Raw genomic sequence first — 27,606 nt, 5'->3', positions numbered from 1 at the left:
TTTTTCTTTACTTTATTTATCTTGTAGTTTTTACTTATAAATTCCATTATTATGATTCTTCGTAATACTATGAGTGGCTAAACATCCTCATTCTAGGGTTGAGGCTTCAACATGATTGTGTAATTATAGTTTGAATGTTGGTTTATATGTTTCCCAGGTATGTAATTGTTCTTGTGTTCTTGTTTGATAATTCTAAAGCATCATAAACTTTAGGTTAAATATAAGTCCTAAAATGAATTAGCCATAGACAGAAAGAAGAATGTAAGGAGTGTGGATCATATATTTAATCATTGGGTGCTAATTGTTAAAGGATGAATTGCAGTTAGGATAAAGATATACCTATATACCCCATTTGGTTAATGAAACAGAAAGAGTGCTAATGCATCTAAATTAAAGACTCACATCCACACTCAATTATGTAGGTGTTAGATTCATTTAGGTAGATGACTTAGAGGACGACCATTCCAAAGTTATAATATCAACCCCATAGATCGACAATCAGGATAAGCACCAACGCCAATTAGAATCTATAGTTATGCATAAATATGATATAAGTGCCTAAACCGTCTCTCCAAATATTGTTTATAATCTGAACGTCATATACTTGTTATTTTTGTACTTAGCTATAATTACCAACCTTATACTCTTATTAAAAACTCACACTTAATTAATCTTATTAGTGATGCCTGAATTGGATAGTTTGCTAATCACCAAGTCCCTGTGAGATTGATATTCTACTTGTAAGAGTCACTTTACTACTTGGTTGACCAAGTACACTTACGAGTACACTTTGACACAACAACCAACTAAAGATACACTAATAAACTTAGAAATTTACCAAGTTTCTGATCGGACCCTCGAGATTTGTTTGGAATCATGTGAATACAAAAGAACTATACTAACCTACCAAATTTGATATTTTAGGCTCAATGGTTCCGTCAAAATTTCCATTCGAGGGCATATGATCGAATATGGGTCCCACACCTAAAGGGACATTTTAACCAAATTCTACCCGATAGCCCAAAATAAGCTCAAAAGTCTTTGGATTCAAACCAAAGGTCTTCCTAGACTAAAATTGGCATTTCAAAGCTAATATAACTCTCATAATCGTTATTTGAGGACTGAATTTCATTTATGATACCCAATTTTTAACAATAAAAGCTCTAAAAAATAAACAAACATCTCAGTAATCAAACAGTAAGTCCCAGTAAGTTATAACTGATGTGGGATAGTTGTGAAAAAGCTCTAAACATCACAAAAGCATGAAAATACAAGTAATGACTTTGGGACATTACAATATTCACTGCTAAAAGGACTTTTGTCTGTGAAAGTGCAAGACCAAGATGTACCTAAAGGCTCAAACATGTGGGGATACTGCGCCCACATCTCAATATCGATCTCCCAGGTAGCGTCATCAACTGGACAATGTCTCTACTTAAACTTAAATACTAAAAATCTCTCTAAAGTGTAACCGTATGACATCCCTAGCTAATATAGAGACAGGCTCCTACATAAAGGTCAACCTATCATCAAATAGAATCGAGGCCTATCATTGTACATAAGACTTATCTAAAATATAGCACAACAACATAGACAAATAAAAAATTAGATGAACAACTAAAACATCTAGGGACAAGGCTAACTTATAAGATTCCTCCTAACATTTTGAAGTATCTTAAATGGCCTAATATACTAGGGGTTGAGCTTGAACCTCATAACGCCCTTCATGTCTATACTCAAATGAAAACCCAATCACTAACTCCAAACTTGAAAGCGCAAAACTAACGATTAGAATAACTCTTTTGCCTACTCCCAATCTACTAAAACAAAGTAGACCAAGAATCAATACTAGCAAGAATTCTCTTGGGTCTGAAGTATCAAGACAAACAAATAAGTCGGATAAGGATTGAATGTCCAAAGCCAATAACTACTCCAAAACTAAAATAAAGACCAAGATAGGCATACTCACTATCTTTTGGCTTAATAAATTTTCTACTATAATTGCCTTACCTGGATGATATAGAATAGAGATGTCATAGTCATTCTAAAAATCAATCCACTGATAATGTCTTAAATTAAGCTCTCTCTAAGTCATGATGTACTGAAGACTACGATAATTAGTTAATAGCTCAGAACAAACACCATACAAGTAATGCCTCTAAATTTTAAGAGTAAAAACTACCGCCATCAAGTCCAAGTCATAAGTAGGGTAGTTGAGCTCATGAACCTTGAGATGCGCTGATACATATGCAATAACACAACTCCACTACATCATAACACAACCAGATTCGATGCTAGGATAATCATAATAAATAGTAAACTCCTCGCCCTTAACTGGATAAGTCAAGATAAGAGTTGACGTACGCAAGCATTTGAGCTTCATAAAGCTATACACACACTCCTTGGACCACTAAAATAGAACCTCCTTTGTAGTCAATATGGTCTCGGGTGTTGTAATAGTACCAAATCCCTCAATAAATCATATGCAGTAACCTACCAACCTAATTAAGTTGCATACCTTAATCGAAGATATAGCTCTAGACCAACTATAAATAGCCTTAATCTTCACTGGATCTACCACAATCCCATCTTAGACACCATATGCACTAAAAATGTCACTAATTCTACCCAAAACTCACACTATGAAAATTTGGAAAAATGCCTGTGATCTCTCAAAGTATGGATCACAATCCTTTGATGTTACTCGTGTTCCTCCCTATTCATTGAATATTCAAGAACATCATCGATGAAAACAATCACGAAGAAGTCCTAATAAGGCCAAAAAACATGGTCCATCAAGTCCATGAGTGTTTTTGGAACATTAGTCAACCTGTAATACATCACCATGATCTTATAATATACATAACATATCCTGAAAGCTATTTTAGGGATGTCATCTACCCGAATCCTCAAATTATGTTAATAGAATCTCAAGAATCAAAGACAACATTGTCATGCCCTGATATGGTCAAATAAACCATCAATCTGATATATGGGATACTTATTCTTCACTGTCACCTTATTCAGTTGCTTATAGTTGATACACATATGTATAAACCCATTTTTTTCTTTATAAAAAGGATAGGAGCAACCCAAGAAGATACACTCATCCTAATAACACAATTTTCTAAAAGATCCTAAAGTTAAGAATTTGTCTCCATAAACTCGATAGGAGCCATTTGGTATGGTGTCATGGAAATAGTTTAGGTGTCCAGCTAATGTTCAATAGCAAACTCAATATCATGCTTGAGAGGAAGGCTAGGTAAGTTGGTAGGGAAAATATAAGAAAACTTACAGATAATAGGGACAAAATTAAGCAAAGGACTCTCTGTACTAATATCATAAAGATAAGAAAAATAATACTTGAAATCCCTCGATACCAGTCTCCTAGCCCAAACATAAGAAATAATTCCCATCGGTGTGCGCCTAAAAGAACCCTGCTACACAATCAGGGGAATGTTAGGCATGGTTAAGGTAACGATCTTGAAAAAACAATCAAAGACCGCATAATATGGAGATAACTAGTCCATGCCTAGAATCAAATCAAAGTCTACCATGTCTAGCACAATAAAGTCATCCTAAGTATCAAATCCCAAATGGTCATAACACATAATCTATAAACTCAATTCACTACTAAAGAATAACCTATGGGAGTAGCTACACATAATGACATAGTAAAGGCTCCAAAGACAACTCTAACTACAGTTTATAATAAATAAAAACATATAAATAAGTGGATCCCAGATCAAATAAAGTAATAGCTAGCTGGCGATTTACTAAATTTATATCTATAATAATAGTATCCAAAGACTCCACCCCCAGCCTACCAAGTACAGTATATAAATGACCCTGTCCACCTCTAGAATGGGTAACTGACCAATTATCCATCCTACCTTCCTGAGGACCTCCTTTAAAACCCTAAGGACCACCTTTATGACCTGTACACCACCTCTAGTTGGAAGCAACACTAACCTAATTGACTAAATACTTTGCACTATGGGTTGAATTATCTCACGCGGGGACACTTTCTGGAAAAAAAGATCAATAATCCCTTATCCATAATAAGCCTCGTACTCTCTACTTTATCCAAAATAGGTGACTAGCCTAAAATGACCACCTCGGCATAAAGACCCTGACAGTGCACCCAAGAAGACCAACTTTACCCAAGAAGACCAACTTTTACTCTAATTATTATAGTAATTATAATCGGCTTGACCCCATTAGAAATCTGAAGTGCTGCATGGACAGGTCTATACTGATTTAGGTGCTGCTAAAACTAATTCTAGATGTACCTCTCCTGAAATTCTTCACCTCTGAACTATAAGCTATAACGCCTCCTAATAAAATTACCCTGGTGATATAGCCTCTTATCGCTACTCTATTAGGAATTACAACCCATCTTCTACAACTTAGTAAAATACTTCCCTAGTAACCAAACTGTGAGTAGCCATGTATAGCAGTATCTCAACCCTCTAATAAAACACCAAATCATCTCGTACTTTATAGGAAAAATCATGGTGGCATCTATAGCTAGCTTATGAAATCTCACGTCAAACTTAAGCATGGTCATAAAATCCTACCTCAATCTAGTAAACTCATTTCTGAGAAGATCGCATATGCTACGAGGCATAAAATTCCCCAAGAAAGCCTTATAGGACTGAATCCAAATCATAGGTGGAGATCAAACTCTCCTAGAATCAAGATAACCTCTTCACTACTATCTAGCTTTTATGTTTTGTTGATAAGTAGTAAGATCCACTCTATGCAACTCAACCAACCCTATGGAACCTCTCTTTGCAACTAGTCTAAAACTCAAAAGCATGTTTGCTTGGGTCCCCTGCAAACCTAGGTAGAGTCAATCTCATAAGTGATCCTAATATTTTTTTCTCATTAACGGTCATAACTTCTGAGCCACTATTGGTAGTTGAACTAGTGGTGTAGGAGGAACCTCTACTCAAGGAGACACAAGTATAGGCTACACTCCTATATCAACACTTTCTTAGTCCACTGACTTAGAACTATCAGACAGTGTACCACCTACTAAACCTAATAACTAAAGTATGGCATTTCTGAGAAAGGAGGAAGATATAAATCTTAGTGGATCCTAGTCTATCCCTAGCCCTTAGCGGTTGGGGCAGCTAAACCTCAGGAGATATATTTAGCTTGAGATTTGTGACAGGATTTGGTGAACGCTCCTTATCCTAAACTCTAGATTTGGCTACAGTCCTATCCTGTCCTCAATATCTACCTCTAACAAGTTCCCTAGCTCTAGATTCTAAGGTCTCTATCTTCAATCCCCATAGCTTACATCCAGTATATTTATGAAAGAGTGAAACAAATAAGAACTCAAAAACCAACATAGACATATTAGACAAAATGAATAAAGAAAGTGAGATTTTCCTAAGAATATTCTATAGCCTCCCAAAGATAGGATACAGAAATCATCATACCAATTTGCGAGAATTTACTAGACACTTACTCTTGTTTGAACAAGGAAACAACAATAGTGAACCTAGGCTCTGATACCAATTGGTCATGACCCAATTCCTCTTGTCATAATGACACCTAATTTAACTCATATGTAGGTTAGCCAAACCATAGCCCAGAATGGAAAGTAACAGGCCAAAAGGGGGGAGATGAAAGAATATAGAATTTAATATGCAAATACAAAGCTAAAAAGCATAAATTAATAATGAAAGTATTAGAAGACAGGGAAAAGAAATAAATATGCAAGAACAATATCGTATGACTTGATATAGTCAGTATAAGTAAGCCAAGTTCCAAAAATAAAAAAAATTCAAAAATAGTAATAAAATAGAACAAGACGGGACTTCTACAATGAAGTCATGACATAAATATAAATTAATGTGGAAGTCTGAACAAAATACATAACAATCCCAAAACCTAGTATCATAAGTGCAAAGTGTGTCTAAACACAAACATTAGAAAGTACTACATAAGTCTTTCTATGATAGTACATAAAGACATAAGATAGAATAGAAGGAGGTCTGAAATAAACCTAAACTCTGGAGCACTCCAGTACCTCAAAAGTCAAATATCATAACAAAATAAAGCCACCATGGGTCATAGTCGAACTGGGATCTACATCAAAAGGGCGCAAAAGTAGAAGTGAGTATAGTATACTTTTATTTAGTAGGTATCATAGGCCAACTGAATAAATTAGGAAATTAAACAAGTTAAAATCACGTCACCTGCTTACAAAAAACATCCTAAATGGTAGCTCACATTATCTCAAATTATAATTCCATTTTATAAGGTAAAAAGGGATCTACACATCAATAGACACATAGAAACTAAAGACATGGAAATAAACACATAGAGAAAGTACAAATAATGTGAGCAATGTAATGCAAATAGTGATAGGATATTTCAAATACACTTTCCTAGCCTTAACACTTCCAAGATAGCACCCATGAGTGGTTCACAACTTGAATACTTTATCAATATCAACTCAATCTTACAAGTAAATGACCTTGGCATAGGATTTCCAAAACATCATGACCAACCTTGTCGGCAATAACCTCAACCAAGGGTTTTTCAAAATTGATATATTTTCTTTCAATCTCAGTGTTCCTCAATGATACTAATATTTAATGAATGTGTATGCATAAAATGAGAATGATATGCTCACAATCACATTAGTATGAAGATAATTGATCTATTCAATACGTGTAAAACGGATCATAGAAGTCAACTCAATATGTCAATTATTCATGATATAATTTCTAGGTAGGTACCATTGGAATAAATATGTATGTAATATCATATCAACCAATAAATCGAGCATTTCTATCATGATTAATGATGTTGCCCAAACTATACCCTCTGAGAAGATAAAATACGGTCTCTGTCAAATTAAAGTAACCCAACTAGGTTGGGGTTGATCCAATAGGGAATAGGTCAAATCTATCTCTCGAAATTACTGAAATAGCCGAAAGTGTAGAAAATGAATGGGGGGAATTTGTAGTAAACCGTAAAAACTAAAAATTTATGAATGCTTTTGATTGTAAACAATATGAGATGAATACTTGGGTTGTGCTCCCTTTGGCTTCAAAACTTAGTAGGTTTCCCGTGCTCAACCAACTATCTCACTGCCACGCATGCAGAATCTGACAAGCTAGGTATTACCAATCATCTTGTGAATGCATTAGTAAATCTCACCCTTCACCTTGTGAGTCTCATAATATCGCCTTAATAAATTTTTCCTTTGATCCCAATTTAACTATCACCTTATGGTATCAAGTTATTAGACGAGGGTGATAGCCTTAAATCACTATTGTAATCTCCTTTTCCCAGTCTCAATCTCTCTTGTGAAGATGGTCTCAAATACAGGAAAGTTTTTAGAGTTGGCCACCACTAATAAAGCAATTAAAACTAAACAACACCAAAATGTAAGTGTAAACAATGATCTACAAGAACCTCATATTTCCCCTACTTCATTATTTTGCCAGGGTTACTACAACCCTAGCAAAGGAAATTAGCCGCCCATAGTTGCAAAACAATCCATGGAATTCAATAAAGAAAACATATGAATAATCTCACAAATAATTGATTAAGAAATAATTGATTAAGAAATCCCAAAGTTTCAAATCAATTAATCAACTAAAAACCAAGAACAAAGAGATTCCAAGATCAAAAGTCAATCATAGAATCAAATATATGTTTGTGAATAGTATGAGTGCATAAATTGACTAAAACTACCAAAAGAGTAATTATAGAGTACATAAAAACCCTAGAAATCAAAACCAAAACATATAGGGAAAACTAAGTTGGTAGCCACTTACGGCGTCACTTACGGGCCGTAAGTGGCATATACGCCACGTAGGTGGCTATCATAGGTGTCTACACCAACATGCAGCTTTTATCTTGTACTGGTACCTACAAGGCATAAGTGGTACCTACATACCATAGGTTGCCTCATCATATGTACTATAAAACTTCTACCAAAATCAACTTCTCTGAACTTGTACTGGCACCTACAGCCCCGTACGTAGTACCTATGGGTCATAGGTAACCTATAATAGGTAATAGGTGCATTAATATATCTTCTGATTCTCTAAAGTTTGCAACTCTGAAACATATGACAATTACCAACGCTACATAATGCTACCTACGCCATGTAGGTTGCCTCGTCTGTGGGTTTTTCTACCACTCTTGACTACTTTTCTTCATGTTAAGCTCCAAAACCTATTTCTCTACAAAATAGACACCAAAACACCTTATATCTACCAAAACAAACCTAAGTATTTACATATTTTCCAATTTTAAGTATCAAAAATATCATGAAACTATGGCACATCAACACCCTCAACTTAGAATGTTTGCATGTCCTCAAGCAACAAAAATACAACAAAACACAACAACAATGCTTAACCAATAGAAACATAAGTACCTATGGTAGTCAATCTCAAATTCAACTCAAAAACATCACCCCTCTTATTTTAACTTTTCAAAACCAACTGTATGAATCAATCCAGCATAACAATGTGACACAAGGGAATCAAACTATGGCATTACATTAGCAACACATAATCAATCATATGTACAAATTACACTACCCGAATAGATAAGCAGTTAGCAACACAACTCATGTACCCTAACAACAAAGAAGACTCACTCATTTAGTAGAATAATGCATGTTAATGAGGAGGGACAATCACGAGACACTCACACTCTTAAACGAAGTTCAAAAAATATGCATAAAAAACCATAGGCTTGCCATTATTTTCATTAGCTTAATTTTCAAACGGTCGGGTTAGAATCAATAAGGGACTTTTCTTAGATTGTAGCGTTGATTTAAGGTATGGTACATTTAGGAATTTAGTGACTAAACCTTTTTGGCACTACAATTACGTTAGGTGTCCACTAATCAACCAACTTTTCTTTTATTCCACCCTTATTTCTCCCTTCTTATTATTTTATTGCTAATTCAGGTTGGGTGTGGTTTCTTATATTTGTTTTGTATTTTTCTTTTTACCACACCCAAACCTACTGTGTTTTTCTCTTATTTTTTCCCTTCTTCATACCCACTTCTACTTACGCATCTTGATGATACCCACCCTTAACTTAGGTGATTCTCCTGAATTGAGGTGTATAATATCCAAGGAGGACCAGGGCCAAAATAGTTTGTTATAATTAAAAAAGAAAGGTGAAAGGTGAAAACCAGAAAAATAGTCTATACAGGCTCAAAATAGGGATCAATGGATACTTATTCATCTTTGGAAGGTCATTTAGGCTAAAAGTTGACTAATTCAAGAATGGCCTATAATCCTTTCCTAATAGACTATCCCACAACCTAGGAAAGACTAACTGAGCAAGTTTTGGATCCAATGCAGGGAACTAAGTAAGTATCTCTTACACACACGACACACATATAAACTACTACCTTTACACATAATGAAAATGCTAGCTATTATTATCATGTATCTAATCTTAATTCCATAATGAGACTCATAGTAGTCACATATATATACATATCATACAGTTCAAAAACAAACTTTTTGGAGGGGTATCATTTTTCTAACACATTTAAGCACAAACAACCAAAACACATCAGCTGCCCTTAGGTACTTATTTTCCTCTTAGTTAAACAAAAAAAAAACATGAAAAAACACAAAAAAAAAACACAATACAAGATAAATTTTTCCTAGACATGCCGACTCTACTATCATACTGCAATCAATAGGAAAAGAAGCATGATAATAAAAATATATAGTGGTTGTGGTAAACCCCCACCCCAACTAAAAGACTACACATTATGCCCAGTGCATAACCATAATATAAATAAAGGTAAGGAATACATACCTATATGCACAAGGCATACATCTCATATTCATCCCCATCTAGGGGTATCTCAACTGGTGGAGGTAGTTATAGTGGTGGGGCACTATTAGAAGATGCACCCGCTATAATATCAGCTCATGCACCACATTATCTACTTTGGACACCCTAGAATAATAGGTGGCCCTTTTTAGATCCTAATCAAAGGAAATAGTGAGGTCTTGTATATCCTCTGTCCTAGCTCTTTTGGTCCCAACCTCTGGGGCCATCTCCTCCTCCACAATAAATCAAAGCATCTTAAGTCGTATAGAGCCATCGACTGAGTAAATAAAAAGATAACAAAATGAATAGATAGAATTGGGATTTTAGTGAGAGAGTTACCTCTACTCATAGTATGGTCACCTCTTCCTAAATATCCCCTAGATTAGGAGCCTATATATCACTAAGCCACACACTAATCGATCCTTAAAAGCATCGATTTGGGCATGCAACTTAACAATGAACTCCAATATCTCAGCTCAAAGCACAACCCATATCCGAGTCTCACCAGTCTCTAATATCGTCTAGACCCAAGGCCAGTTCTGTGCATATAATGAAGCCAACTCAAACTCAATATCAGTAAGGCAGGCGATAGTTGTACCCTTTTTCTCCACTAGACTCTATACGAATTTATGGAATACTATAATAAACCTATAACTGTAGTTGTGGTAGTGGAAATAGGGCAAGAAGGCATAATAGATGCCCCAACTGGCTTAGAAGTGGAGGAAAGGACTAAAGTAGAAATAGGTAGGGGGCTCTTCTCCTCTGTAGCAACCTCAAGTATATCTCTATGCTTGCCTATATCAACATCAAAACCCGAATCATCAACATCCATATCCGTCTTATCAACATGCTCTATTGAAATTGAAGGCCCCTCAAAATGGGCCAGTATCACAGTAGGAGGTGCCTGAGCTCTCTGTGCAAGGACAGGGTTCATCGGATCCTTGATCAAACTAGTATGGTCAATGATTGTTACCTCAACCGCCTATCAACATCTAAAATATTAGGCACACCTACCTCATCACATAACCTTTGGATCATAAAAGGGAGAGAAGAGTAGTTATGTCCTTAAATGCCCGCTCATGAATCTCAAATCTGATAAGTGTTGCAAAGTTGACCTCATATCCTGATATTAAACTAGAAACTAGTGTAGATCTATCCTACGTCAACACATTGTTTGAAGCAGTCAGACATAATAAAAATGCACTACCATCCACTAAAATTTTTTTGCAAATAAATCCCCGCCTGCTTAATCTCTACCTTACCCTCAATCTAAAGGGCATCATCACCCAAGTTTGAAATCTGGTTGGCGATCTACCTCGCCAAACCCACCTCTACTATCTATGATTAGTATCTCTCATCGCGTATTTTTCCCACAAAAATCTAATCTTGTGATAACACTCTACAGTAGATATCGGAGCCACACACTTCGACCCAAATAGAACTCGGCGGATAATCACTAATAAAAGGTGAACCTAAACTCCTCTTACCAAATTATTCTCTAGCTGGGGATGTGTTGAGCCACTTCTACCTCTAGTCATAGTCAAAGAAAATATGGTGGCATAAGAAGTGTAGAACTCCCTGACTAAGGCCTGACTATAAGATCCCTGAGGCTTAGTAATCCACCCCAACTAGTAGCGTGCAAAAGAGGCCGGCAGGTCTTGTGCCCTTGCTAGCCCTGATAACTCAAGCCCTATTGCCTTGAATAGTCATCATAGGCTGACCCGCCTTAGTAATATAGTTGTCCCACTCATAAATCACCTATATTTCTTATACACACTACCTCAAGTTTATCACAGCTAGGGGAACCATCGAGATGTGTATAGAGTCTGATATGGGGTCAGCCGATAATGGAATAGGAGGCTGAAGATCCTATGGTTCCTGATTTATACTCTCCTTAGAATAGGGTCCTACTTATGTTGACTTGTTGGCCGAATCCAACTCATCCCCTGACCCTTTATCTAATTGGTGGTCCTGTGTGTCCTCCTTCTCAACTATACCAGCAACTATCTCAGACTCAACCTCATCTCCAAATCCAGACTCCCCATCCTCAAAAGTATGTTATCCCTCCTTAAACTTGGGAGAGTATGGTGGTGAATTTCTAACTAACCTCATCCTTGACTTATGGATTGGTCTGGATATAGTCATATGAGCCCCGGCCTTTGTAGATATGGGCTAAGTGTAGACTAATTTCGTGCTAGGAGTTGAACTCCTAAGGTGGTTACAACAATAGTTGCAGTTGTAGCCTATTTCTGGCCCCTAGTTTGTTGGGCTGCTGGTCTATCTTGGGCTATCGGGTACTCCTCCATTGAGCCACTGTACTCAAGGGACTCATCCTAAAGCCTTGACTGTCTGCCCTTATTCTGGGTAGCCTTGGGTGCCATAGTACCTGAAATATCAGTTGTTAGTTCTTGAAAGAAAAGAAGTGAATAAAAATTTTAAGAAAATCCAATTTTCTTGTTATGGTCACCTATGAATCCCACCTACGGTCCGTAGGTTCCACTTATAGCACGTAGTTAACCTTCGTAGGTACCAGGCAAAGCTAAATTTATAGGGCTTCAGATATGACACCTACAAAGGAACATGTGACCCATAAGTACCACTTACGAAGCTCGTAGGTCCCACCGTAGGTACCCTTCTGAGGGTACTTTATTTTTTTCAAATTTTACACCCCTATACACTTTCTTTAGCCCATACAAGTCGAATTTTGCTCACAAACACTTAAAGCAAGTACACAAACACAGTTATGGCACAAAATATTTTGGATTTTCATCAACCTATTCAAATTCTACTTCCATTCAAGGCATGATCACATATTATACTTTCAAGAACAATGCACTAATTTTGATTTTCATATTATTCTAGGCTCCTACAAATAAGATTATTGAATTTTACATAATTTTCAAGCATATTCAAGTACCAACTCACTTTCTTTATGAAAGCACAATAACATACAAGTAGGAGCCCAAAAGTTTACCTTGATTGAAAGTTATGGAAGTAGACAAGTGAAACAAATTTGAATAACCTTTCCGAGTGCCTTGTGCGTGTAGATGATGGTCTAAGAGAGAGGTTTGCCTTTTATAGAATTATACAGGAAGTTGGAGAGTTTAAATTTGGGAGTGAGTTAAAAAATTTGAGAAACATGGGGAATAGGATCGGATTATGTGTTTTTAAATGCGTTGGTAGGCCATTCTGGATCAGATCCACTTAGGTTCAGAAAGTTTTTGTCCCTCTAAACTTTTTGTTCTGACACTTATACACCTCTTAAAAGATCGTAAGTGGTACTTATAACCCCCATAAGTGGGTTTGTAGGTAAAAGTTCAAAGATGTCGAAATTCTCAAATTTTTACTCTAACAGTTATTGCATCACTTACCTATCTTAGATGGGACTTATGACCCCCATAAATAGGTCAAAAAGTCCCTTTACCAGAAATTTTCTTAATTTAGCAATGTTTTACCATGTTCCAGGTAGTTCCTCACATTTTACACCTACCAAAAACAACATGAACACTAAAATAGTGGGTTGCCTTCCACCCAGCTCTTGATTTAACTTTGTGAAATAATGTGGCTATGTTGGTTATTTAAACTTCACCAATAAGCCTATAGGTTACCACCCATGAAGTGCCTGATTTAACATCATGACACGACTAGATTACCTTGGCTACTCAGACTTTGCCAAGGCTTACATCAACAACCAATTTTAACTCATCAGCATTACCCAAATAGTTCTTGACACTCTGCATGTTCACCGTGAACGGGGCATCACCATCTCATTTCATCTCAAGAGCACTAAATGGAAATACCTTAAGTACGGTGAATGGTCCATACCACCTAGAATTTAACTTGCTAGGAAATAAGCAAATTCTTGAATTATATAATAAGAACATATCACCAGGCTCAAACACTTCCTTTTTCATCTTCTTGTCATGATACAACTTTATATTTTCTTTGTATAGAGTAGAAATCTCATAAGCACCGAGCTGGAAATCAACCAACTCATTTTCCTTGGCCATCCAAATTAAGCCTTTTCTATGCCCATAGTGCCTTGTGCTGGCACTGATCAAAGGCTTGAGCAAAGTCATAAGCATCCTTGAAGATAGTTGGCCAATAATACCCATACTGCAGAATTTTGTGGGCTATGCGGGTACCACCATGATGGCCCTTAACTTCAAGTAATGAAAAGCCTTAAGGATGCTCAACATCTCCACCTCAGGAATACATCTATGAATAACACCATCCGTACAAATCCAAAAGAAATAAGGATCATCCCAGAAAAATTTTCACACCTTATGCATAAACTGCTTTCTCTGCTAGAATGACAAGTCTTCTACAATAAGATCACTTGATAATAAGTTGACAAAATCAGCAAACCAGGGGATTAAGTCTTGAGATTCTTCCAAGACCCGGTCATTTGGAAAAAAGTCATCTATATCAAGCTCATTCCCAAACTTTTGTATTTCCTCTTCCTCAAGGCGAGACAAGAGATCAACAACATTTTTCTTAGTGCCCTTTCGATTGTCACAACCTGAACCCGGCCTAGCCGTGATGGGAAATATCAAGCCCACTATGGGCTAGAGAGAGTCCCTTTAGCCTTACCATAAGAGCACATAAATATAAACAGCGAAAGCCAACCAAATCAATAATAGATAAATAAAACCAAAAGAAAATATAAAGAGTCAAAACAAGACATCAACGACATCCCAATCTGATCTATAAAAGACTCTAAACCAAGAGTACCAACTAAGTTGGGACATGCCCCCAACAATGACAAAAATAATCCAAAATACTAAGACAATATGTAAACCAATTAAATGTTCGGGACTTCTGAATGATGGAGGCTCACCACTTCACGGCTGATCAATAGAAGTACTTAATCACCTAACGTTGTAGAAGAGTAATAAAAAAGTCCTCCGAACCTAAATCATGAAATGATGCAGCATTCAGGGATGGTCAAGAGGCGAGCATTGGCATGTAACTAAAAGATTAGGGGTAAAATAATGCATTTATCGAAATCCAACCATAAACCACATGCACAAAATATATACATATATATATAGGATATCAAGATAGTGACAAGGGTCAATTAACATGATAGTTTAAAACATTAGCCAGAACTACATAGCTTGTTCCATCCTAAAGGCACCCACGGGCTATATGGGCCCTACTCCCCCTGTCGAAAAACCGTAGTCTATATTAGTCGTATGTACCGAGGAATGGCTAAAGAAACCAAGGTGATAGCCATCCAAAATATAAAGTGGATCTAGACACATGGTCATATAGACCCTAACATTGTCAAACGTGGTTTCTAGTGTTGGACCTCTCGGTACTACACCTTCATGGTGAGTTACACAATTTTTTTAAGCCCATACTAATATAGTTTGCATATAAACCAACCCTTAACCAAGGAGTCATTGATTTAGGCATTTACCAAGTTGGTATAATCATACCAATATGCTTGCAAGCTAATTCAATTATGCCATACCAGTTCATTTAACCATTCGACTTCCAAAACCCAATTAAAATCAATAACCATGGCCACCAAAGGCATTCCAAATCCATTTATCCATTACTGCAATGCAATACTTTTAGAAGATAAATTAAATTATATAAATCCATATTCAAAAACAAATTTACAATGTGAGTTGAGGTTAATGCCATTACCAAGCCAAAAATTCATCAATTTTGGTGAAACACATGTCACCCATTTCAACCATAATCACAATGCACCAATTTAGTTCCAAAATCATTAATTAAAGCTAGAAAAATCCATTTAAAATATGGAAAAATTAATTCAAGCAATAACAACAAAAAACCTTCATTGCAATTTCAAACCCATCAACTAAAATCTCATGAATATTTAAAAAATTGATGTCACAATGTAAAATTCAAGTTAAGGAAAGAGAAATATGCCTGAAATACAAAATAATTTGAAGAGAAATTGAAGTTTAGAGCTCGGAGTAGTGATTTCTTGTAAAATCCTTGAAATTTCTTAGGTTGGGAGTTAAAGAGGAAAAGTGTAGTGTTTGGTCTTAAAAAATAAAGAAAAAGGGTCAATTTGGTGTCGTTTAAGGGGTAAAGGCCAAAAAATCCCCTCACCCCAAGTGCAAAAAATAAAAACTAGATAAAAAAAATGCATAACAGTGTGGCACGCCGCTATCGCGGAGGATAGCCAGCATGCCACGATTTTATCACAAAAACTAAGTGGCGAGGCACACCACTATCACAGAACCTCACTGCCTCGGGGTCTAAAAATGGCCCCGAATCCCTTCTAAAAATTCTAAAACTTTTCCAAAATATCCTATTAACACCCCTCATTATATTTCAAGTCAAAAATTAATATTATGCACACGGGCGGCTCAAAAATAAAATAATCAAAATTTTATGGGGTCTTACATTTCCCTCCCCTCTGGATTATTTGTCATCGAATGAGAAGTTAGGGCATTTTTTTCACGATACAAGAAAGAACACAGTATAATCCAAGAATAAATTCAAAATTTGATAAGAGGGAAATGAAATTCATACCTTAAGCACTTTCATCCGACACATGGAACAAGAATGGGTACTTGGCTTTCATATCTTCTTCAGATTCCCATGTAGCTTCTTCTACCCTTTGATTTCTTCAAAGAACCTTCATTGAAGGTATATCCTTTTTCCTTAATCTACGAACTTTCTTATCCAATATCTCAACTGAGACTTCCTCATAAGACAACAAATCCTTAACACTCACTTCCTCAACTGGCACTATCAAAGAAGGGTTACCCACACACTTTTTCAACATAGACACATGGAGAATGGGATATATCGAGGCCAAATTTATTGGTAAATCTAATTCTTAAGCAACATTCCAATTTTTCTTGAGATTTGGTAAGTACCAATATAATAAGTACTAATCATAACTTTATTTCCAAATCTCATGACTCCTTTCATCAGAGAAACCTTCAAAAACACCAATCACTTACTTTAAACTCCAACTTCATTCGCCTCATATCAGTATAATACTTTTGATGACTTTGAGTTGTCTTAAGTCTTTCTCTAATCACCTTGACCTTCTTCATAGCTTGGTAAACCAAGTCAGGGTCAAACAACCTAGTCTCATCCATCTCAAACCAACCAATAGGAGACCAGCACCTTCTACCATAAAGAGCCTCAAAAGGAGTCATTTGGAATGATAATTGTTGTTGTAAGAGAATTCAATAAGAGGTAAATAGTCATCCTAACTTCCTTTAAAATCAATCACACAGGCCCTTAGCATATCCTCCAAATTCAAAATGGTATGTTCCACTTTTCCATCCGTTTGAGGGTAGAAAGGGTGCTAAGGTTCACCTGGGTACCCAACCCTTTCTGAAATAAATGCCAGAAGTAAGAAGAAAACAATGAATCTCGGTATAAAATTATGGAGACTGGCATACCATACAACTTTATTTTCTCCAGTATGAACAACTTGGCATAATCCTCTCCCGAGTAGTTAGTCTTGATACGCAAAAAGTGAGCAGACATAGTTTTCCTGTCCACAATGACCAAAATAGAATACTGACTTTGAAATCGTGAAAGACCAATGAAGAATTCCATATTAATGATTTCCCACCTCCACATGGGCAATTCTATCTCTTGTGACATGCCACCAGGCCTTAGATTCTCTACCTTGACTTGCTGACAAACTATATATTTAGCAACAAAATTTGATGCATCCCTCTTCATATTATTCCACCAATAGATTTTCTTCAAGTCATGATACATCTTGGTCAAACCCGGATGAACTATATATCTGGACTTATGAGCCTTAGCTAAAATCCTTTCCCACAGCCCATCTATATCAGGAACACACAACCTTTCTTAATACCTCAAGATGCCTTCTCCCCTAATCTCAAAATCCATAATCTTTTGCTGACCTAGATTATCTTTGATTTTCATAAGTATGGGATCTATAACATATTTCTCCTTAACCTCAACACCAAGATATGGCGTAAAAACTTCCTGAAAAATCACACTTCTATTCTCAAAGTCTGAAAGGCGAACTCCCAAGTTAGCCAACCTGTAATATCCTTCATCAAACCTTTTTTATCCTCATCAACGTGAGATAAACTCCCTATAGACAACCTGCTAAGACCATCATCAACGATATTAGCATTACCTGGATGATAATGTAAACTCATGTTGTAATCCTTAAGCAATTCGAGCCGCCTCTTTTGCCTGAGATTTTGTTCCTTCTATGTAAACACATACTGCAAATTTTGATGGTCTGAATAAATATCCACATACACCCTAGACAAATAATGGAGCCAAGTTTTCAAAGCAAAGACCACAGTCATCAACTCTAGATCATAAGTCAGGTAATTCTTCTCATGAATCTTAAGTTGCCTAGAATCATAGGCTATAACCTTACCATGCTGTATTAACACATAAACCAGTCTTACACGGGATACATCATAATACACAACAAACCCATTAGAACCCTTGGGTAGGGTTAAAACAGTCATAAAAGTCAACTTATCCTTCAACTTCTCAAAAGCACCTTCACAAGAATCAGACAACAGAAACTTAACTTTTTTTAGAGAACTTCGTCAGCAAAGCAGCAACAGATGAGACACTCTCTACAGACCACCTATAACACCTAGACAAGCTGAAGAATCTCCTAATATCGATTAGAATCATGGGTGTAGGACACTTCTTAACTGCCTCAACTTTCAATGGATATACCTGGATCCTTTCACTAGAAACAACATGCTCGAGAAAATCACAACACTTGTCCAAAATTCACACTTTTACAATTTCTAGTCCTTAAGAGTTTGTAATAAAATTCGAAAGTGATTGGAATGATCCTCCTCACTTTTGGAGTGCACCAAGATGTCAGCAATAAAGACTATAACAAACAAATCTAGAAACTGCATGAACACCCAATTCATAAGATGCATGAAAGCAGTTGGAGCATTAGTCAACCCAAATGACATAACCAAAAACTCATAATGGTCATATCGAGTCTGTAAAACAGTCTTAGGAATATTAACCTCCCTAATTTTCAACTAGTAATAGCTCGATTGGAGACCAATTTTAGAGAAACACCTAGCACACTGAAGCTGATTGAATAGGTCATTAGTCCTAGGAAGGGCATACTTATTTTTTACTATAACCTTATTCAACCGACGATAATATATACACATCCAAAAAAACCCATCTTTCTTGCATAAGAAAAGCACAGGAGCAAATCATGGAGAAATACTAGGACAGATAAAACCCTTATCAAAAAATCCTTCAACTCCTTATTTAGTTCCTTTAGTTTAGACGAATCCATTTAATAAGGAGTAATAAAAATTGGGTGGTTATCCCATAAAAGGTCAATCCCAAAGTCTATTTCCTTATCGGGAGGAATTCCAGGAAGATCATCAGGAACAACTTTAGGAAATTCATTAATAGCATAGATAAATTGCAAAAAGGGACTCTCACAATTAGAATTTAACCCTAACAAAATGATATAGATGCCCTTTGGAAATCATTTATTGAGATCTAAGATAAGAAATAAACCTACCTTTAGGCACTAAGGAACTCCTCTCCCATTCAATCATTGATTCATTAGGAAAATGGAAACTGACCTTTTAGGTCCAACAATCTAGAGAAGCATAGCATGAATGGAGCCAACTCACCCCTAAGATTACATCAAAATCTACCATATTACGTTCAATCAAATCCACCAATGTCTCCCTATGAATAATGGACACCACACAACCCCTATAGATTTTTATAGCAACAGCTAACTCACCCATAGGAGTAGAAACAGAAAAGGGATCGAAAAAATTTTAGGACTAAAATATAATGTACAGCCATATAAAGGGTTAATAAGATATAATAGAACTTTGATCAAGCAAACAAAAACATCATGGGAGAAAAGATGTAACATACCAGTGACAACATCTTGGGATGCCTCAGATTCCTCACGAGTCGTAAGTGCATAAAGGTAATTTCGGCAATTACTAGTAACTGATGTAGAGCCCTAGGGTAAATAAGCTAAAGAAGTGGAAATTGGGACCTTATTAGCTCTAGTGTCAATGTTAGCTATAGGATAATCCCACTGCAGATGACCATACTGACCATAATTAAAACACAAACTCCTCCTCTCCTTACAATACCCATGATAAAGTTGTCCACAAAATTGACAAGGAGGATAGGGTAGGGTTGAATGAGCTTTAGTGACCTGAGACTGGGCACCCTATGCCTTAGGACCACTATTATACTAAAGATGATGATCACCTAAAGGCGTAGGATAAGGAGCACTAACTATGGAATAAGAATTTCCCCAATTTTTCTTCTTAGTCTACTACTGGTCATCCTTCCTACTGTTCTACTTATTTGCATCCTACTCTGGATATCTAAACTTTTTATTTTGCCTTTCTTCTATTTTTACTTGCTTCTTTTTCTCATTCTCCACCTACTGTATATAAGCCACCAACCTGGATATGTCCATAGCATTATTCAGTATGGCATCCTTACACTCTAACACCAAATCATGGGACAAACCAAAAGTAAATTTCCTTATTCGAGACTCATATTGGACACCAATTCTGAAGCATAATAAGACAATTTTTAGAACTTCAAGCCTACTCCTTTAACACTCATCTTACCCTACTTCAGAGTTACAAACTCTTTAAACTTAGCTTTCCTTAGCTCCTAAGGAAAGAAGTGATCAATAAAAGCACCTAAAAACTCATCCCACATCCCCAGCTCGACACCATCAACCCTCATTTTTTCCCACTCTTCATACCACTAGTTTAACACCCCGAGTCTAGTACCCTAGATGCTACATAGTGCTTATAATCTTGAAGGACCACAAGCTAAACCTTGACTGATATCTGTAAGTGAGCACTGAATAATACACTATAAAACTGTAGAAAATTGATGGAAAACTTTCCATAAGGTTCAAACATCTGAAATACAACTAAAACCTGAACTAATACAATTTTCAGAATATTTAATCTGAAAAATTCTAACTGTGTGAATAAGGAGTTGAATGGGACAAACCCCCAACTAACTCTATCTACTAAAAATATTGAATCTAATGTAATAAAGTGAAATAATAACTATCCCTGAATGATGAGGACTTACTGTTATCTACTGTTGCTGGCTGAATTTGGACTACTAAGGGTGATCTAGAGCTCGTGCTTCTGAACCTATGGTATAAAACACCATAGCGTAGGAAAGTATGTGTCAGTATGTAAGAATGTACTAGTATGCTAGATGAGGTAAGTCTAAATGCAAAGGCTCATATGCATGAACTATAGTTGATTGAATAACATGAGTACTGAATAAGGATATACATGCATGAATGCATAAACTATAACTGAAATTGTAGTAACACTAAATACTGATCTTAACTAACTAGATTACTGATAACTGGGTTTACTAATAACTATTATCTGAGTTTACTGATACTGAATTCTAATAACTAAGTCTAGAAATATTAAAATCTGAGATCAAGCCTATCTAGCGGATGATCCTTGAATCTGCTGATACTGATACTTATTGACTAAATTTGAGATCAAGCATATCTAACGGGTGATCTCTGAATCTATTGACAATGAATATAATTGACTGAATTTGAGATCAAGTCTATCTAGCGATGATCTCTGAATCTTTGGAACTATCTAAGTTTTTTTCAGAGTTGATTGACTGTATATGATAGTCCTGGCTTTTGTAATACTGATCCGAGTTCTATTACTGAGACTAAATCTGAAACTAAGATTATGGGAGGTAGTCATCTAACCGACATGCCCCAAATCTGAACTAGTGGGATCCAACCTGTAACCCCATCTAGAAGGGTGTCAGTACTGTGCCACGGGTAAAGATAACTGCTATAGAGTCTGTCCTAATCTAGCGGGTGACCCTTGAGATCAGTCCTGTACTAGCGGGTGATCCCCGAGTATGTCATTCCTATCTAATGGGTGACATCTCACTCCTACACTGGCTACGTAGTTTTGGAACTTAAGGATTTTTTCTAGGGATATCAGTCCTATCTAGTGGGTGAGCCCCATCCCTAGGATCACTCGGTGTTGAATCCAACTCCCAACTGAAACATACTGAACTGATTTTCTAGTTCATACTAAGCTTGACTGAACTGTTACTGATAGTACTAATTAACTAAACTGAACTGATCTCACTGAGTTTTGTTGACTAACGAAATACTACTGAATTTTATTATCTGACTAAATGCTACTGAGTTTCTAGATTGAATACTTGAATGCTATGGAGGTCTAAACTGAATACTGAACTGGAATAGACTGATACTGAGATTACTGAGTTTCTCTAAGTTTTGTAACTGACAGAGTTCTACTAATCATGGCACGACTGAGATTATCTTAATAACTAACACTGGATCTAGATAATCAGCTAAATTATCGGGTATTAAATACCCTCAGGACTTGATAACATAAATAAGTAAGGTATGACAATTCTTGAATAGCATAACAATAGTCTATCATTCACAATAAAATCAAGGAGGCATCTCTTCAAGCACTTGGAAGTCTTAAACATGTAAACGTATAGGGATACATACCAATGTGTCATAATTCATTCATTAAGGAATGCATATAAATGGGAGTGCATACAACATACATAATTCATTCACTAAGGCCTTTCAACAAACACTTGGCATGCATTAACTTATACATAATTAGGGATTTCATGGTAACATGCTATAATGACTCTATTTCCTTCACATAATCATTTTATCAAACATATGGGGAGCATACTTTGGTTATACAATAATCAATACATCCAATTAACATGGCTACATCAATAAACTTGCAACTTAAAGAGGGTTATCATGAACATTATGCAAATCATCACATGCTAGGACTAAATCGTGAAACTTGTAATCTAGAACATGAATCACAACTCAACAATAATATAAATATGAAATTCAACTCACATAAATCATGAAAAATCATAAATATTCAATCTTTACAATTTTAAAAGGGTTCTTGAACTTCTTGGGTTGAAGATACCCAAGAATCAACATCTAACATACCTTAGTTCTTGATTTTAGGAAGATTGGCGGAGAGACTCTTGAATTAGGATCTTCAATTGGAAAAAACTAACTTATTCTTGAGAGAAATTGAGAGAAGAGAGTATATTTTGGGGAAAAAATAGGGCTAAATCTTGTGTTATAGGGTTATATAGGGGTGGGAAATCTACCCAAATACCCCTCTAGATGCGGATTTTAAAAAGCTGAAAATTAGGCACGGATTTTGTTGTTGACGTGGCATGTCGATGTCATCGATGCGATACTCAACGAGTCATGCCAAGATCGCACCAAGCCTCAGTACTTTTGACTGGCAAATCCTGCACAATATTAACCAACGCGATAGATGACGCGGCGCACTTGGATTGCATTGGTCCACTATTTTGGGACACCAAACGTGGCCTAAACGTGGTCCAAAAAATCCAAAACTCATTCAGGAACACCTACTTATATAGATGATCATGAATCAACTTAAAGATCAACATTTAAGGGTCATATGGGTCGATAAATAAGATTTCTAACTTATGAAAGCTAAAAAGATTCTAAGTGTAAACACTTAGCTAAAGTTTCTAAGTCTGGGACCTCTTTTTAAGCTTTAACAGACTGAGTAAAGCTTGTAATTTTGCAAAGTATTACAATATCTCCCTATTGGGAACATTTATCCTCGAATGAGACTGACTAGACCAAAAATACGGATAGACTGAACTTACTTACTGGACATAAACGTCTGAAATATGTCTATATGACTAGAATTACTGATATACTAAAATTTTATACTAAACATTCATATTTGATGCATGGATACTTGATTGAGCTATTCTCATGAAAGCATGACTGACTATGCAATGATAACTGATACTGACTTTGTAAGGAACACCTGAACATGCAACCAAATGGGCTTAGGGACATGAAAGCATCGGGGAATTATAGAGTATCTCCCCCTTGGGACACTATGTCACTCTAAGAATGCTTACTTTACTGGGATACTAGGAAAACTGAGGTGATGCACAAGGCACCTAAAACTAGATCACGACTGAACATATGAGATCTGAAGCTAATACATGATACATGAACTAAGCTGATCTTGCAACTACTCAGACTTTCTGTCTTGGAATAGTTTTATTCCTGAGATTTCTAACAGTATGACTAAATGGAAAGATAAGAAACAAACTATACGAATCTGACTGCCTGACTGTTAAACTGAATTTCTGGCTTTACTAACTAACTCATGCTGAAAACTTAAGCTCAAATAGAAGCAAAGGATCTAACAATGCATATCATAAAAATAAAGGACTTATAACGTACCCGAATCTATGTTATGGGAACCTCCCTAATCATGACTAGTCTGGAGTGCATAAAATCTGTTTTGATGCTGACCACTAGTGGTATTGGAAGTAGCTCCCTGTTGACGCAAATCTTTACCCCTCTAAGCCAAAACTCTACACTCTCGTAACCTGTGGCTTGGATTACCACAACCAAAACATACCTCGTTGCCTGCTCTACTTGCACCTAGGTGGTTCTTACCATATTCTTTACAAAGTGGATAGGTATGCTCACTTCTTACACTACCCTGGGATTTGGAGCCTAGCGCCCCATCAAGATTGCAATCCCTGAACTTTGGTACTAGTGCACTAGCTGAGGATAGAGATGGGACTAAAAACTTCTGACTATGCTGAGAACGATTACCACCCTAAGACCCTGGCTGAGAAAAACTAAAACTGCTTGTTTTGGCTTTCTTATTCTCTCTCTCTCCTTAGCTTTTTCTACCTCAATCTGCTGAGCGTGCATCATTAGTCTAGAAATATCCATGTCTCTATTAAGCATAGTAGTCCTACACTCCTTACCACTAACCCAAACACATCGATCACAAACTTACTCATGCTAGATCTAAGGTCAGCCATCTGCTCGGGAACATAGTTAGACAATTGATTGAACTTAAGGCAATACTCTTTCGTTGAGATAGAGCCTTGCCTTAGGTTCATGAAATCTTCTACCTTGGATTTCCTTATCTCAAGTGGTAAAAACTTATCTAAAAATGCATCATAAAATATCTACCAAATCATGGGTGTTGCATCCTCCCCTCTACTCTTTTTCTATATCACTACCCAATCATGAGCAATATCCTTCAACCTATAGGATGCCAATTCTACACTCTCCTCTTCAGAGACATGCATAATTTAGGTGATCTTCTTCACCTCCTCAAGATAAAGTTGTGGGTCCTTGCCTGCTATTGACCCAAAAAATTCTGGCGAGTTCATTCTTATGAAATTTTTTATCTTGGATGTGGCTAAATCCCCATCTTGATAAGGTTGGGCTGTATCCTAATGGTTACCCTGAACACTAGTTGTCACAGCTTGGGCTAGTGCCTAAAAAGCTTCCTGAAACTCTGCATGTGACACATTCTCATTCGAAGGATTACGGACTGAGGTGGCTGGTTATCATTTCTACGGGCATTATCTCTGCGAGGATACATATTCTGTAAATAAAAGAAAGAATGGATTAGACTAAGAGTATTAACTTGAGCTCATGCTCACTCACACGACATGAATACTAAAAGAAGGGAAATTGTTCCTAAAACATCTTATAGCCTCCTGTACATAAATGTGGTGCACAACACACCCATTCACAAGACTCTAGTAGATGCGGCTTCCAGACTTCCTAGGACACTATTGAACCTTAGGATCTAATACTAAGGTCGAACACCCCGAGTCTGGTACCCCAGACACTACACGATGCTCATAATCCCAAAGGACCACAAGCTAACTCTTGACTGATATCTGTAACTGACCACTGAATAATACATTATAAAAATGTAGAAAACTGACAAAAACTTGCCATAAAGTTCAAACATCTAAAATACAACTGAAAACTGAACACTAATATAACTGTCTGAACATCTAGTCTGAAAACTCTAACTGCTTGAATAAGAAGTTGAATGGGACAATCCCTCAACTAACTTCATCTACTAAAAATAATAAATCTAATGCAATAAAGTGAAATAATAACTATCCCCGAATGATGAGGACTCACTGCTATCTACTGCTGCTGGCTGAATCTGGACTGCCAAAAGTGCTCTGAAGCTCGTACTTCTGAACCTATGGTATAAAACACCATAGCGCAGGAAAGTATGCATCAGTATGTGAGAATGTACTGGTATGCTGGAGGAAGTAAGGCTAAATGCAAAAGCTCATATGCATGAACTATAGCTGATTGAATAACATGAGTATACTGAACGAGGAATTACATATATAAATGCATAAACTATAACTGAAATCATACTAACACTAAATATTGAGCTCAACATACTGAATTACTGATAATTAGGTTTGCTGATAACTGCTATTTGAGTTTACTGATATTGAATTTTGATAACTAAGTCTACAAATACTGAAATCTGAGATCAAGCCTATCTAGCAGATGATCCTTAAATCTGTTGATACTGATACTTCTTGACTAAATATGAGATCAAGCCTATCTAACGGATGATCTCTGAATCTACTGATAATGAATATGATTAACTGAATTTGAGATCAATCCTATCTAGCGGATGATCTCTGAATCTTTGGAACTGTCTAAGTTCTTTTTTAAGCTGATTGACTGTAACTGATAGTCCTAACTTTTGTAATATTGATCGGAGTTCTATTACTGAGACTGAATCTAAAACTGAGACTGTGGGAGGTAGTCATCTAACCGATATGCCCCGAATCTAAACTAGTAGGATCGAACCTATAACCCTAGCTGGAAGGGTGTCAGTACCGTGCTACGGGTAAAGACAACTGCTATGGAGTCAGTCCTAATCTAGCGGGTGACACTTGAGATCAGTCCTGTATTAGCGAGTGATCCCCAAGTATGTCAGTCCTATATAACGGGTGACATCTCATGCCTACGCTGGCTATGTAGTTCTGCAACTTAGTGATTGCTTCTAGGGATCTCAGACCTATCAAGCAGGTGAGCCCCTATCCCTAGGCTCGCTCGGTGCTGAATCTTACTCCCAACTGAAAGACACTGAAACTGATTTCTTAGTTCATACTAGGCTTGACTGAACTATTACTGATCGTACTGATTAACTAAACTGAACTGATCTCACTGAGTTTCATTGACTGATAGAATACTACTAAATTTTGTTATCGGACTAAATGCTACTGAGTTTCTAGATTGAATACTTGAATACTACTGAGGTCTAAACTGAATACTGAACTGGAATAGACTGATACTAAGATTACTGAGTCTCTCTAAGTTTTAAAGCTGACTGAGTTCTACTGATCATGGCACGGCTGAGATTATCTTAATAACTAATATTGGCTCTAGATAATCAGCTAAATTATCGGTATTAAATACCCTCAGGACTTGATAACATAAATAAGTAAGGTATGACAATTCTTGAATAGCATAACAATAGTCTATCATTCACAATAAAATCAAGGAGGCATCTCTTCAAGCACTTGGAAGTCTTAGACATGTAAACGTATAAGGATGCATACCAATGCCTCATAATTCATTCATTAAGGAATGCACGTAAATGGGAGTACATGCAACATATCATAATTCATTCACTAAGGCCTTTCAACAAACACTTGGCATGCATTAATTTATACATAATTAAGGATTTCATGCTAACTCGCTATAATGACTTTATTTCCTTCAAATAAGCATTTTATCAAAGATATGGGGAGCATACTTTTGTTATACAACAATCAATACATCCAATTAACATGGCTACATCAATAAACTTGCAACTTAAAGGGGTTTATCGTGAA

The sequence above is a fragment of the Capsicum annuum genome, chromosome 4 (genome assembly GCF_002878395.1).
Source record: "Capsicum annuum cultivar UCD-10X-F1 chromosome 4, UCD10Xv1.1, whole genome shotgun sequence".
Lineage (NCBI taxonomy): Eukaryota > Viridiplantae > Streptophyta > Magnoliopsida > Solanales > Solanaceae > Capsicum > Capsicum annuum.
Note: the sequence above shows the minus strand (reverse complement) of the source record.